This window comes from Miniopterus schreibersii (genome assembly GCF_964146895.1).
Source record: "Miniopterus schreibersii genome assembly, chromosome: 20".
Lineage (NCBI taxonomy): Eukaryota > Metazoa > Chordata > Mammalia > Chiroptera > Miniopteridae > Miniopterus > Miniopterus schreibersii.
Genome location: NC_138122.1, coordinates 2,376,911 through 2,389,701, shown reverse-complemented (window position 1 = coordinate 2,389,701; position 12,791 = coordinate 2,376,911).

Sequence of the window (12,791 nt, the reverse complement as noted above, 5' to 3'; positions counted from 1 at the left end):
GTGTCTTTTTTTCACCAGGTTAGGGTAGTTTTCAGTGTTTATTTATGTTAATAGGTTTTGGATCCCTTGCCCTTTCTTTTCTCCTTCTTGCCCTCCTGAAATGAGGTTGTTGTTATGCTTCATGTTGTTTCAAAGGTCCCCTAAATTGTCATTAAAATTTTTTTTTCTTTTTGCTGCTCTGGTTGGGTTTCCTCTGCTGCCTCATGTTCCAAACCACTGATTTGATGTTCTGCCATCAAACCAGCTGATTATTTCTTCTAGTGTATTCATTTCAGATAGTGTACTCTTTATTTCTGACTGGTTCGTTTTTATGCTTTTTATACCTTTTTTATGGTTATCCTCTCTCTAAGTTCTCACTGATGTGATCCATTCTTCCCCTAAGTTCCTTTAGCATCCTTATAACCATTTTTTTGAACTCTGTATCTGGTAGATAGCTTTTATTCTGGAGGTGTCTCCTGTTCTTTAATTTGGGGCATGTTCCTTTGTCTCCCCACTTTGGCTGTCTCCCCGTGTTTGTTTCTATATATTAGACTCCCAGTCTTGGTAGTGTGGCCTTATGCAGTAGGTATCTTGTGGGACCCAGTGGCACAGTCTTCTTGATCACCTGAGCTGAGTGCTCCATGAATGTCCTTTGTGTGTGCCGTGTGGGCCCTCCTGTTGTAGTTTAATCTTCTTGCTGCTAGTGGCCCATTTGTGTGTGGTGTCGACCTTCAGGCTGGCTGGCTGAAGCTCAACCCTGACCAGTGTATAAGCTGCTGTGCACGTGCTGACCACATGGAGCAGAATTCACCTCTTCTGGTGTCTGCCAAGATCTCTCTATGGATATGCCGCTTGTGAAGCTAATTGTGTCCTGCTCTGATGTCATCAGAAGCTGGTTACTGGGTTCGTTGTCCTTAGGCCTCCTGAGAGGTACTCTGGTGCTGGCCAATGCCAGACGCGTCCTGTGACTGGCCCTGGACAACCTGTTTGGAGCTACAAAGTAACTCATTGTCTATGGCTGCCTCTGCTGGGCCTGATTGAGCTCAAGAGGGTCCAAGCAGCGCACCAAGGCTGGCTGGAGAGCTGAGCACTGCTGGGGCCATTAAGGCTTTTAGACACGAGAGTGACATGATGTGATTTATATTTTTTAAAGATCACTCTGACTTTTATTAAAAAATTTTTAATTTGTAATAATTTTAAAAATTCAATTAGAATTGATATTTAATATTAGTTTCAGGTGTACAACATGTTCAGTAGATTTTAATATAACTTACAAAGTGATCCCCTTGTTAAGTCTAGTATTGGGTCTCTCTGAAAAGGAATTAATCCTATTCCTCAGGACTCCAACCTCATGATCTAATCATGATCAAATATCCCCATTGTTTATTTTTAATTGAATTTATTTGGTGTCATTGGTTAATAAAATTGTATTGGATTTTGGTGTGCAATTCTATAATAAAATATCTGTATGTTGTATTTTGTGTTCACCACCCCAAGTCAAGAATCCTCCCATCACCATTTATTCCCCCCTGTACCTTCCTCTACCTCCCTCACCCCCCTTCCCCTCTGGAGATCACTCTGTGATTTGACATTTGAAATGATATTTGAGATGTGTCCTGATACAGGTAGGACTTAGCCAGATGAAGAGGGTGTGATACCTTCAGGTACAGAGGGTGGGCATGCGGCCTGGAGGCAGGAGAGATGAAGACCAGAGAGACCAGAGCACACGCCTGTCAGATGCCTGTGAGTGAGGGCTCAGGGCAGGGAAACAGAAGACCCTCCATGGGGGGACGAGGCAGAGGGGAAGGGGAGCCAGCACAGAGTGTTCAGAGCAGGGGAGATAAGGGGCCCATCATGGGCTGGCAGGGCAGGGCGACAGGGGACTGTGGGAGGGGCTGGGCAGGGGGGACAGGGAAAATGGGTCTGGGCAGAGGGGACAGGAGACTCTGGGAAAGGACAGGGCTGGAGGAAGAGTGGACCCTCCATGGGGGGACAGGGGATCCTCAATGGAAGGGGAAGGGTCCCCTGTCACCTCTTCATCTGCCCCTGCCCTTCCTCCCTTGCTCCTTTCATGCTGGGTCCACTGCCCTCCCTCCTACACACACTGCCCTCTGATCTCCATGGAGGGTCCCCTGTCCTCCCTGCCCTATCTCCTCAAAGGGCTGTCTCCAGGGTTCCCTGCATTGAGACCCCTACTAGGAGTCGCCTCCCCTGTCCTTCATGCCCTGTACCTTCCATAGAGGGTCCCCTGTCCCCCTGTTTTGTATGCTCTTGGAGGGGCCGCCCCTGTCCTTCCTGCCCTGCCCCTTCCCAGGGTGGTGTTTCCCACTCGCCCTACCGATTTGCCCCCATGGAGGATCCCCTGTGGCCCCTGCCCTGCCCCCTAAAGGGGCTTCCCTACCCCTCTGCTGATTCCCCTCCATTAAGGGTCCCCTGTCCTCCCTGCCCTGTCATCTCCTTGGAGGGTCTCCTGTCCCCCAGCTCTGCTCCCTCCATGCGGGATCCCCTGCCCCCTCGCCCAGCCCCTTCAGTAGGGGATTTCCTGGCCCCTACCCATTGTCTTCCATGGAGGGCCCCTGTCCTCCTGCCCTGTCCCCTCAAAGAGATGTCACCTGTGTTCCCTGCATGTCCCCTCCTAGGAGTGTCCCGTGTCCCTCTGCCCTGCCACCCCAGTTGGATATTCCTGTTTCCCTGCCCATGTCCCTCCATGGAAGCTCCCGTCTTCCCTCCCCTGCCGCTTCACAGGGTTAGTTCCCTGTCCCCCTGCACATTTCCCCTCATGGAGGATCCCCTCTCCCCCTGTCCTGACCCTTAAAGGGGTGTGCACTGTCTCCCCCTGCCCTCTCAACTCCATAGAGAATCCTTGCCCCCTGCCTTGCACCATCCATGGGGGGGTTCCCTGTCGCCCTGCCTATTTCCCTCCATCGAGGGACCCCTGTTTCCCATGCCCTGCCCCCTCCATGGAAAGTCCCTTGTCCCCATGCCCTGCCCCCTCCGTGGAAGGTCCCCTGTCCTGAATTCCCTGCCCGCTCCATGGAGGGTGCCCTGTCCTCCCTGCCAATTCCCCTCCACAGAGAGCTCCTGTTCCCCTGGCCATTCCCCTCCAAGTAGGATCCCCGCCCATGACTGCACTGCCCCATCACAGGGGCTTCCCTGTCCCCCTGCCCGACCCTGTCCATGGAGGGTCCCTGTCCTTCTTGCCCACTCACCTTGAAGGAAGGTCCATCTTCCCTGCTCAACTCCTCAGTAGGGAGATCCCTGTCCCCCTTCCCTGAACCCTCTATGGAAGGCCCCTGTCCCCCAAGCCCTGCCCATTCATGGAAGGCCCGTCCCCCTGCCCTGACCTCTTTATGGAGGGTGCCTTTCCGCACTGCCCTGCCTTTTCATGGAGGGACCCCTGTCCCCCATGCCCTGGCCTTTCCATGGCAGGTCCCTTGTACCCCATGCCCTGCCCCCTACATGGAAGGTCCCCTGTCCCCCATGCCCAGGGGACAGGTCCATGGAAGGTCTCCTGTCTTCCCCGCTCACCTTTATGGAGTGTGCCTGTCTTCCCCTCTCCCCTCCACGGAGGGTTCCCTGTCCCCTCTCTTCCCCTCTCACCTCCATGGAGGTTTCCTTGTCTCCTGGCTTTCCCTCTCACCTCCATGGAAGGTTCCCTGTCCTGCCCTGTCACCTCCATGGAGCATCCTGTGACCTCCCCTCTCACCTCCATTAAAGGTCCCCTTACCTCCCCTTCACCTCAATGGAGGGTTCCCTGTCCCGTCTCTTCCACTCTCACCTCCATGGAGGATGCCCTGTCCTTCCTGTCCTCTCAGCTCCATGGAGGGTCCACTGACTTCCCCTCTCCCCTTCATGGAGTGTTCCCTGTCCCCTGTCTTCACTCTCACCTCTATGGAGGGTTCTCTGTCCTGCTCTCTCACCTCCATGGAGCACTTCCTGGCCTTCCCTCTCACCTCCATTAAGGGTCTACTTACCTCCCCAGTCACCTCAATGGAGGCTCCCTTGACCTCCCCTCTCACCTGCATGGAAGGTGCCCTGTCCTTCCTGCCCTCTCACCTTCACCAAGGGTTCCCTGTCCCGTCTTCCCTCTCACCTCTATGGAGGGTTCTCTGTCCTGCTGTGTCACCTCCATGGAGCATTTCCTGTTCTCCCCTCTCACCTCCATGGAGGGTTCCCTGTCCTGCCATCTAGGTCCTTGAAGGGTCCCCTCACCTCCATAAAGAATCCCCTAATATCCCCTTTCACCTCCATGGAGGTTCCCTGTCCTGCCCTGTCACCTCGATGGAGTGTCCCCTGACCTCCCCTCTCACCTCCATGGAGGGTTTCCTGTCCTCCCCTCTTACCTCGATAAAGAATCCCCTAACCTCTCCTCTCACCTCCATGGAGGGTCCCCTGACCTCCCCTTTCACCCCCATGGAGGATTCCTGTTCTCCCCTCTCACCTCCATGGAGGGTCCCCTACCTCCCCTCTCACCTCCATGGAGGGTTCCCTGTCCTCCCCTCTCACCTCCATGGAGCATCCCTGTCTGTCCTCTCACCTCCATGGAGGATCCCTTTCCTACCCTATCACGTCCATGACCTGTCCCTTAACCCCACCTCTCACCTCCACGGAGGGTTCCCTATCCTCCCTCCCCCCTCCACTCCATGGAGGGTCCCTTGTCCCCTCCCCTCTGCACTCTCCATGAAGGGTCCCCTGTCCCCCTTCCCTCATCCCCTCCATGGGGTTCTTCTGTTTCCCTGCCCTGCGTCGTCACTCACAGGCCCTGAGCGGTGTGTGCTCTGGTCCTCAGTGTTCATCTGTCCGGTCTCCAGGCCGCATTTCCACTCTCTGGACCTGAAGCGCATCTCACCGTCTTCAGCTGTCTAAATCCTACCCTCTCAAATATCATTTCAAATGTCAAATCACGAGTGATCTTTAAAAAATATAAATCAGATCATGTTATTCTCTTGACTAAAAGCCTTACTGGTTGTGAGAGCATTTTCAAATCAACCAAGGGCTTTTTAATCACCCGCCAGCCATCTCTGCACCCCAGCCAGCCTGGCTCTCCCTGCCCTGGGGGTACTTGCTGTCCCTTTGGGGGTGGCTTCCCCAGTTCTCCATGTGGCCAGCTCTGTCTCAACAGCCAAGTCTGAGTTGAAATATGACAAGATCTTGGGGAGCCCTTCCCGGAGCCTGCTGGAGAGCCACCCTGCTGAGGCTCAGTCCAGCCCTGTGGGGTATCAAGAGGCAGCAGGTCACAGAAGTGAGACAGGTCACATTGGAAAGATAGGTCATAGAGGTAACCCGGCAACCATTCCAAGTCAGCCAGGTGAGCCAAGGTATCCAGGTGTTCCAGGTGTCCCTTGTGAATGAACATTTATTGAGCACCAACAAACCCCAGACCCTCTACTGAATGCACAAAAGGTGTTTCCCCAGCCCGAGGTCCTGACCTTCAGTAACCAGGTGTCTTGACCCTGGGAAGTGGGCAGGAGCGTGGGTCAGAGATGCCTCGGGAGGGACGCAACCCACATGTCTCGCTTTGAGTCTGGAGGAAGGGACCAGGGGCCAAGGTTTTTGCAGGCCCCTCGAAGCTGGGAGTGACAGAGAAGGAAACTGTCCCATAAGGAGCTGATTCTTCCAACCCCCGATGGGCAGGGGCCAGGTGTCTCTGAGCCTGCGGGGAGGAGTGCACCCCAATGAACCCACTTCACGTTTCTCACGCCCACCTCCTGGGATCACACACTTTGTGGTGCAGGTTACTCCATGTGAAATCACTTGTTAGAGCTGCAATAGAAAACTAACTCAGTCACTGTCACCCTGTAAGTCATGTGTCCTTGCCCTGGAGGTGTCTCGGGAGCTTCCCCTCCAGCTTCCGACCTGCCACAGGGGCTGTGCAGGCTCAGCTCCATGGCCTGACAAGTAGGGCTGCCAGACATAGCATGTCAGCACATGAAATATTGCATGAGGCATGATTGCTGGAAGACTACCTGTTTTTTATCTGAAATCAAATTTAATTGGGCTCCAATTGACAAGGATCTTGACTCCAAGGTCCAGAAACCGAGCCTGATTTCAGAGGCTGGGTCGCTCACGAGAAGTCATGTGCTCCTGCAGGCCTCCGTTTCCATATCCGTCAAGTGGGATGGGACAGAAAGCTCCCTTATAATAATTCAGGCCCAAGCAGCTGGGAAACCAGGCTCTGGGAGGCTTTAGGGATCCACACTTCCAAGCCTGGAGGGCCCTCCTGGCCACAGCCATCTGGGGGCAGTGGCACCTACTGCTTGAGGCTCCTCTGTAGGTCCAGTGCCCTGATCCAGTTGTGGGGTCACTCAGCAAACTCTGGAAGAGCCAATGGTGAAGAAGGGCTGCAGAAATGGCCTGAGACCTTGCTTGGTCACGTGGTTCATGGCAACCTTTCCAGGTAAGGAACAAAGGTAGTTTTCATGAAAGATCGCAAGAAAGGAGCCTCAAGACACCTTTAGGGACCTGAAGGACTTGAGGACTTGACCTAAACCTGCAGGTATTGTAGGCAAAACCTGATGGCAGCTATGGTCTGGCTTCTTTGCCCTGAGGGGCTGACTATAGCTCAATTTACAGATTCCTTGTAAAAAATTCCAGCAAAGCAAATTTGAAAGAGCATGAGTGATTGATTAGGTTAGTTGCCATTCTTGTTGTGTTTATGTAAATAATCAGGTCAAATTAAAACCGGACTTAATACGGCCTCTTTGAAAATAAGGGTAATCTTAAATTATGTTTCAGTGAAAATCACAATGCCCAATTATGAATATTGGGCTGCAGTGCAGTTAACTGTCTTCAAAGTTTTGTTTTTAAGGCTATGCCTGTGTGGGCCGTGCAGACCTCAGCACCTAATGATATCACCAGGAATATTCTAACTGTAAGGAATCTATCAGATTTCACTGCTCTCATTCCAGCAGAAGCCTTGCATCTGGAAGTCTCAAGTGGTTCAGGACTTGCTGTGTGCTCCAGCCTTTGTGTCTTGTGTTCTTCCTTCTGTTTGTACGGATTCTGTGCCTATGACCTTATTTACCTGACTGCTTGTTCGCACAGTATAGGCCTCACTTTAGAAGCCATCTGTACCCCCTTCTCCTGAAATGAGTCTCAATGATTGGGACTTATTTTGAGTCAATGAAGTATGGACGGTCTATTGGCTTCACTTGAAACCGCTTTCCCTTTCCTGGCCAAATGGTTCAGAGAGAAAAGGCCCACAGTTTCTCTCAGGGAAAGTCTTAGACTATGCCCCTTGGCCTCATTTGACTAAGTATAGTGAACAGGAGGACTTCAACCAGGTGCGACACACCTGCCTCCAGGGAAGCCACTTCTCCAACCTGATCTAGAACATTGGGAAGTTCACCTTTCCCTTTATCACGTGGGTTTTTACCTCTCACTGGGCCTTTAGTTGCCGTAAGTCTCCTCACTTTTGAATTATGCCTTTTAACCAACTCGTCAAGCTTGTCACCTCTAGAATACCGCAAGGATGCCAGCTTGTCCATCTAGTGCATCTTCCTCTGCCACCTCCCAGAGACATCAGACTGACCTGGACTTTACAAAATCCCTCTTCCCTGCAGGAAGACCCCTCCTTCCCTTTTGTTTCTCCTTCCTCTGTCAGACAGGGGAGAACCTCTGAGCCTTGGGATAGGCAGGCCTGTGCCCCTCGACAGCATGAAGCAGCTACAAGATGGAGACCTTCACCCATTCATTCTTTGTAGGATTACAAACAGGCTCATTTCTGTCTAAAGGCGGGACTGATACCGTTGTAATTAGCTAGCTATTAATAATAAGAAAGGAGCAAAGAAAGGCCAGGTATTATAAGCATGGCCATTTGGGCAGCTTCACCAGGAAGCTGCAATTTCACATTCCCCAGTAAACCACCAGCCCAGTCTCTGCAGGTTACTGGGGGAAAGGACTGGACAAAGGGGAAGATGGGTGCATGCGCAGTGAGTCAGGATGACATAGGGAAGATAGCTGTCTGCCAGTCAAGCCTGGGAAACCACAGATTGGCTAGAGTCGTCAGGGCCATTGCAAGCCCACAAAAATTGGGGGATACATAATCTCCCAAATGAAGGAGTTTGAGCTCTTGGCTCACTCTTGGCTCACTCTTGGCTCTCCGGTTCCTTTGGCTTTGTAATTGTCTGTGTTGCCTCCATAGCCACATGTTCCAGCCATGTAGGCCCACATCTAATGGACTGATAATCTACAGCAGGAAACACAAACTAAGCCAGCCCGATGCTGGGTTGGACTGTGCTCTAACATGAAATGGAGACTCTGGACACTGGCTTTGATTTTAGCTCTGCTGAAAGCAAAATTGGACTTCTTTCTTGGCGGGATGGTGGGAGCGGGGACCTTGGAAACTCAGGGATTTGATTCCACAGAAATTAAGCTTTCTACAATATCTCACCTTCCTGTGGGACATCTGGAAATTCTTATTCCAGCGGAAGCCCAAGAACCCCACTTCCACTAATAACAATACTACATGTTAATAAATAGTTGCTTTTGCTAAGGCCAACATAAAGATTATACATATAGCCATTTTCTTATCTATGGGGAATATCAAAGACAAGGAATGAAAATGGCTCATCCATACAGATATTACTTTGCTCTTCTGCCCATAAGTTAGCTTCTGCAGTAGAGGAGAATGGTAAAAGTAGGTGTGTTGGTTGACCTCTGGGGTTGTCTGAGAGGCTACCTTGATGACTTGCACCTTCCCGTTGTAGACTATAGTCTTAGGAACACATTCTCACTTGCTTCTCATCAGAATTTTACAAGGTGAGGAGGCCAAGCATTATTAATTCACTGTATGAAACTAGATACTGAGGCAGTGGACTCACTCATCCTACAATATTGATTGAACACTGTTTCCTAACAGAGTGAAAGGCTGGAGCAGCCGCAGCAAGTAAGAAAGCAATGTCCCCGCTCTCATGAGGGGGAGAGATGGACACAGGACACATAAATAAACAAGACGCATAATTGCAGCCGCTGACCAATACTGCTGCTTAGGGCGAAATAAACGGGGTCCTATGATAGAGAGTAACTTTGGGAGGTGTGTGGGACGGGGCACTCCTTTAGATAAGAAGGTCAGGTGTGTGCTCCTGGGCAGGCGGCACTTAAATGGACAGTCGGGGCTGAGTGGAAGCTGGTCGTGGTGAAGAGCTGAATGAGGAGGCCTGCGGGCAGATAGCAAGTGCCCAGGCTCCTGAATGGAGAGGAGTGGCTGGGTCAGAACACAAGGAGCAGGAAACCAAAGCTTAGTAGGACAGCAGGGAGTGGGGGGGAATGAGGTTGAAGAAGCAGGCAACCCAGAAACATAGGTCCTGTACACCAGGGTTGGGTCACCCACTGCCCACAAGCAGAACCTGGCCATAGCCGTGTTTGTATGTCCCACAAGCTAAGAATGTTTTTACAGCCTGTGTTTGTACCACCCAAAATTATAATGGTTGAAAAACATCAAAAGAAGGATATTATTTTATGACCCATGATAATCATATGGAATCCAAATTCCAGTGTCTATAAATAAAATTTTATTAGTACACAGCCACACTCATTCATGCACATATTGCCTGTGGCTAGTCCTAGGATACAGGGCAGATGTTAGTAGTTAAAGGCACATGGCCTGCAAGCCTGAAATGTTTGCTCCCTGGCTCTTTACAGAAAACTTTGCTGACCTCTGCTGTAGACCAGGATGAAGCCTTTGGAATTTGCTCCAAGCCAGCGGAGTCTGACACAGAAACGAGTTTACCTGGCATAACAGATTAATAGATCTCTGGTATCCATGGCTGGCAGTGACAGCCAGCACTTTCCTTAAGTACTTCACATGTGTCAACCTCTTTAATCTCCTCCACGACCTTCTTTGTAGATGCTATTATTAGTCTCAGTTTACCAAAGTCAAAGCTGAGTCTTAGAAGGATTCAACAATTTGTCCAAAGTCACATGGCTAGTAAGTGTCAGAGCTGAGATTTGAGCCTGTGAGCTTGGTTCTAGAGCCTGGATTAATAAAATTTAAATAAATTTTCAAGAAAATATTGCAGAGCCCTGAGGCACCTGGGGGACACTCGGGTTCTTCTGAACGCAGCTTGGGAACCACTGCTCTCATCCAATCCCTCATTTGCAGATAAAGACACTGAGGGAAGTCACTTCTCCTGGGAGAGAACTGTGGGCTGAGGCCTGAGCTGGCGCTTGCTGTGCTGTGGTGCCTTCTCCCAGACCAGGATGTCCTTCTGACATCGGCTCCTACTTAGCTTCTCTTTTGATTGGCTGAAGCTCTAGGCATAGGCCTTAAGAACAGAAGCTTGCTGCTTCCGTCCCCTCCCAGGCACGTCTCACCCACCGTGGTCCCTGTGGCCGAGATGTGCTTCAGACGTGTGTGGGCTGCAGATTAAGGGAGGCCTGTGGGCCATGAGCGGGCGCCTCGGTCCTCCGCTTAATTCAGCCCCAGCCACCCGTGCTGCGCTACTCTCCTCATTTCACAGGTGAGGAAACTGAGTCCCAGGGGCAGCAGTCTGCTCAGGGCTCCGCGGCTGCTAGTGACAGGTCCGGGCAACACATCTAGTCGCTGTCTCCTGCCCCCATGCTCATCCCTCTAAAGCTTTGCTGCTCCAAGGAAGCCTTTCTTTCAGCCAGTGACCAGCCACAAAGGCTGCTGCTCTGGAGCGGAAACTCCCTGCTCTTGGTGGAAGTCTACAATAGGCCCAAACCCCGGCACTGGGGTGAACCAGCCCTTCGAAGCGGCTGCTGGGAAATGCAGGCCAAGCCCCCTCTTGCCCAGGCCTTGGGAAAGGCCGCGCACGCTTTACAGAAGCTGTGAAAGGGCGAGACGAAAGTTCAGGCCTCTCCTGTAATTGCAGCAAAAACCCAGCGGCTTCCACACATGGGGAAATCCCCTGTCCTCTGTGGCCCCTGAAACAGCCCAACTTTCACCTGCTTAACAAGCATCTCCTTTTTCAGCTTTTCTCTCTCCTGACAATCTATGTTGACCACGGGGATGATGGGAAATAAAGAGGATCTATTTTATTTCTCTAAAACCTGTCCCCATGCCACCACCCCATCAAATGTTACTTCCTACTAGTACTAAAACTGCAGGAGACTGTCAGGAAATGCTGATCAAAATGACAAATTGCCGTCAGCTGCCAGGCCTCCCACATTCAGGGTGGTCAGCAGACATTGTTCCACTAGGAACAGGAAAAGGTCACTGCTTGACCACTATGTGCCACCTCACCTTTTCCCCCACCCTGCAAGCAGCCCCATTGGCTGCTTTCCCCTGCTGAGCCCAGGATGGGCTGCAGGCCACAGTGTGGGCAGGAGAGAGTGGGAAGCACTGTGAAAACCACAAGTTCACGTCACTCACAACCCTGCCTGCAGCGTTTCCCCCACAGGACCATCTTTAATCTCTGAGTCCAACAAACTCCCGTGACATTTGTGAAATTTTCTGACCAGTTGCATATCACACCTGTGGGTGAAAAGATACACTTCTCATCACCCAGTGAAATTTAAAGTAGGATTTCCTTTGATGCTTGGGAAGAACTGTAAGTCCAGACATCCATTCGGTTTCAGAGCAAAAAGAGCCGTGTCTCTATTTCAAGGGAAAGTCCGTTCATTTTTCACTCACTCACTTGTGCTTCAAGAGCTGTTGTGAGTTGGGTTCCCTGGGTCCAATGCTGAGTGATCTGCACCCAGGGTTTATAGGGAGTGCTCCGGGGACAATACTTGAGAAGGAAGCAAGACCAGGAGGAGAGAAGATGGATTGAAATGCAGTCAGAACAACGGCCTCAGCTGATCCTGTGTCGGGAGCACTGGAGCTGGAACCCTTCCCTGCAGAGCTGCTCCTCTTTGAGGCAAGGGAGCAGGGCCTTTAAGCTCCATCTGGTGCCCATGGAGGGGTGTGATCTTCTTTTCCACTGAAGCAGTTTTCAGAAAGGAACCCAGATGACATGTCTCATCTTTCCAGCTGCCAGGGGTCAAGAGAGAACTGGGTGGTCCATCAGAGTGTATACCCCAAGTGCCTGCTCAGGACCAGCATTTGATTTAACTGCTCCTGCTAACTTTGAACTTTCCCTCTGAATTAGGAGACTATCATGAAAAGCAAATGTGGGAACACACCAGTTTCCCTTTATTTAAAGTTTTCCTACACTTGATTCAATTTAATAAGCAAGCATTAAAAACTATACTATGGTAAGCAGCCTAGAAGTGCATCTCCAGGTGCCTGGGCTGTATTCATACACTGATCCGACCCAGCAATAGAAAAGAAGGAACTTTACCTGCGGCATCAGAGAGGAACCTTAGGATGATGCCGCTGAGCGAAGGAAGCCAGACAAAGGAAACACATGCTGTATGATTCCACTTACACAAAGTCTACAAAATTAAAACTAACCGACAGTGACGGCAGATCAGTGGTTGTTTTAAGAAGGGATGTGGGGCGGGCCAGAGAGAGGACAGGAAAAGGCCACGGGGAACTCTTGGGGTGACGGGTGTGATAGGTGTAAGCACATGTCAAAACTTACCAAACTCTACACTTCAAATATATAGCCCTTATGTGAGTTATATGTCAATAGGGCTATTTTAAAAACAACTATCCTATGCAGGTGTCTGCGCCCGGCCTCAGGAACACAAAGGTAAATAAGAAACAAACTCTGCTTCCAGGGAGCTCAGATGTACATTCAACTAAATAGAATGCAAATCAAAATAAAAACTAGCATGATATAAAGAAAGAAACTATTATGGGGGCAAAGAAAAGGAGAGAATTTTTTTCTGGGAGTGTAGAGGATAGGAACAGCTAACTCATACAGGATTTACGATGTGCAGGGCACTAAAGTACGTTGACGTCT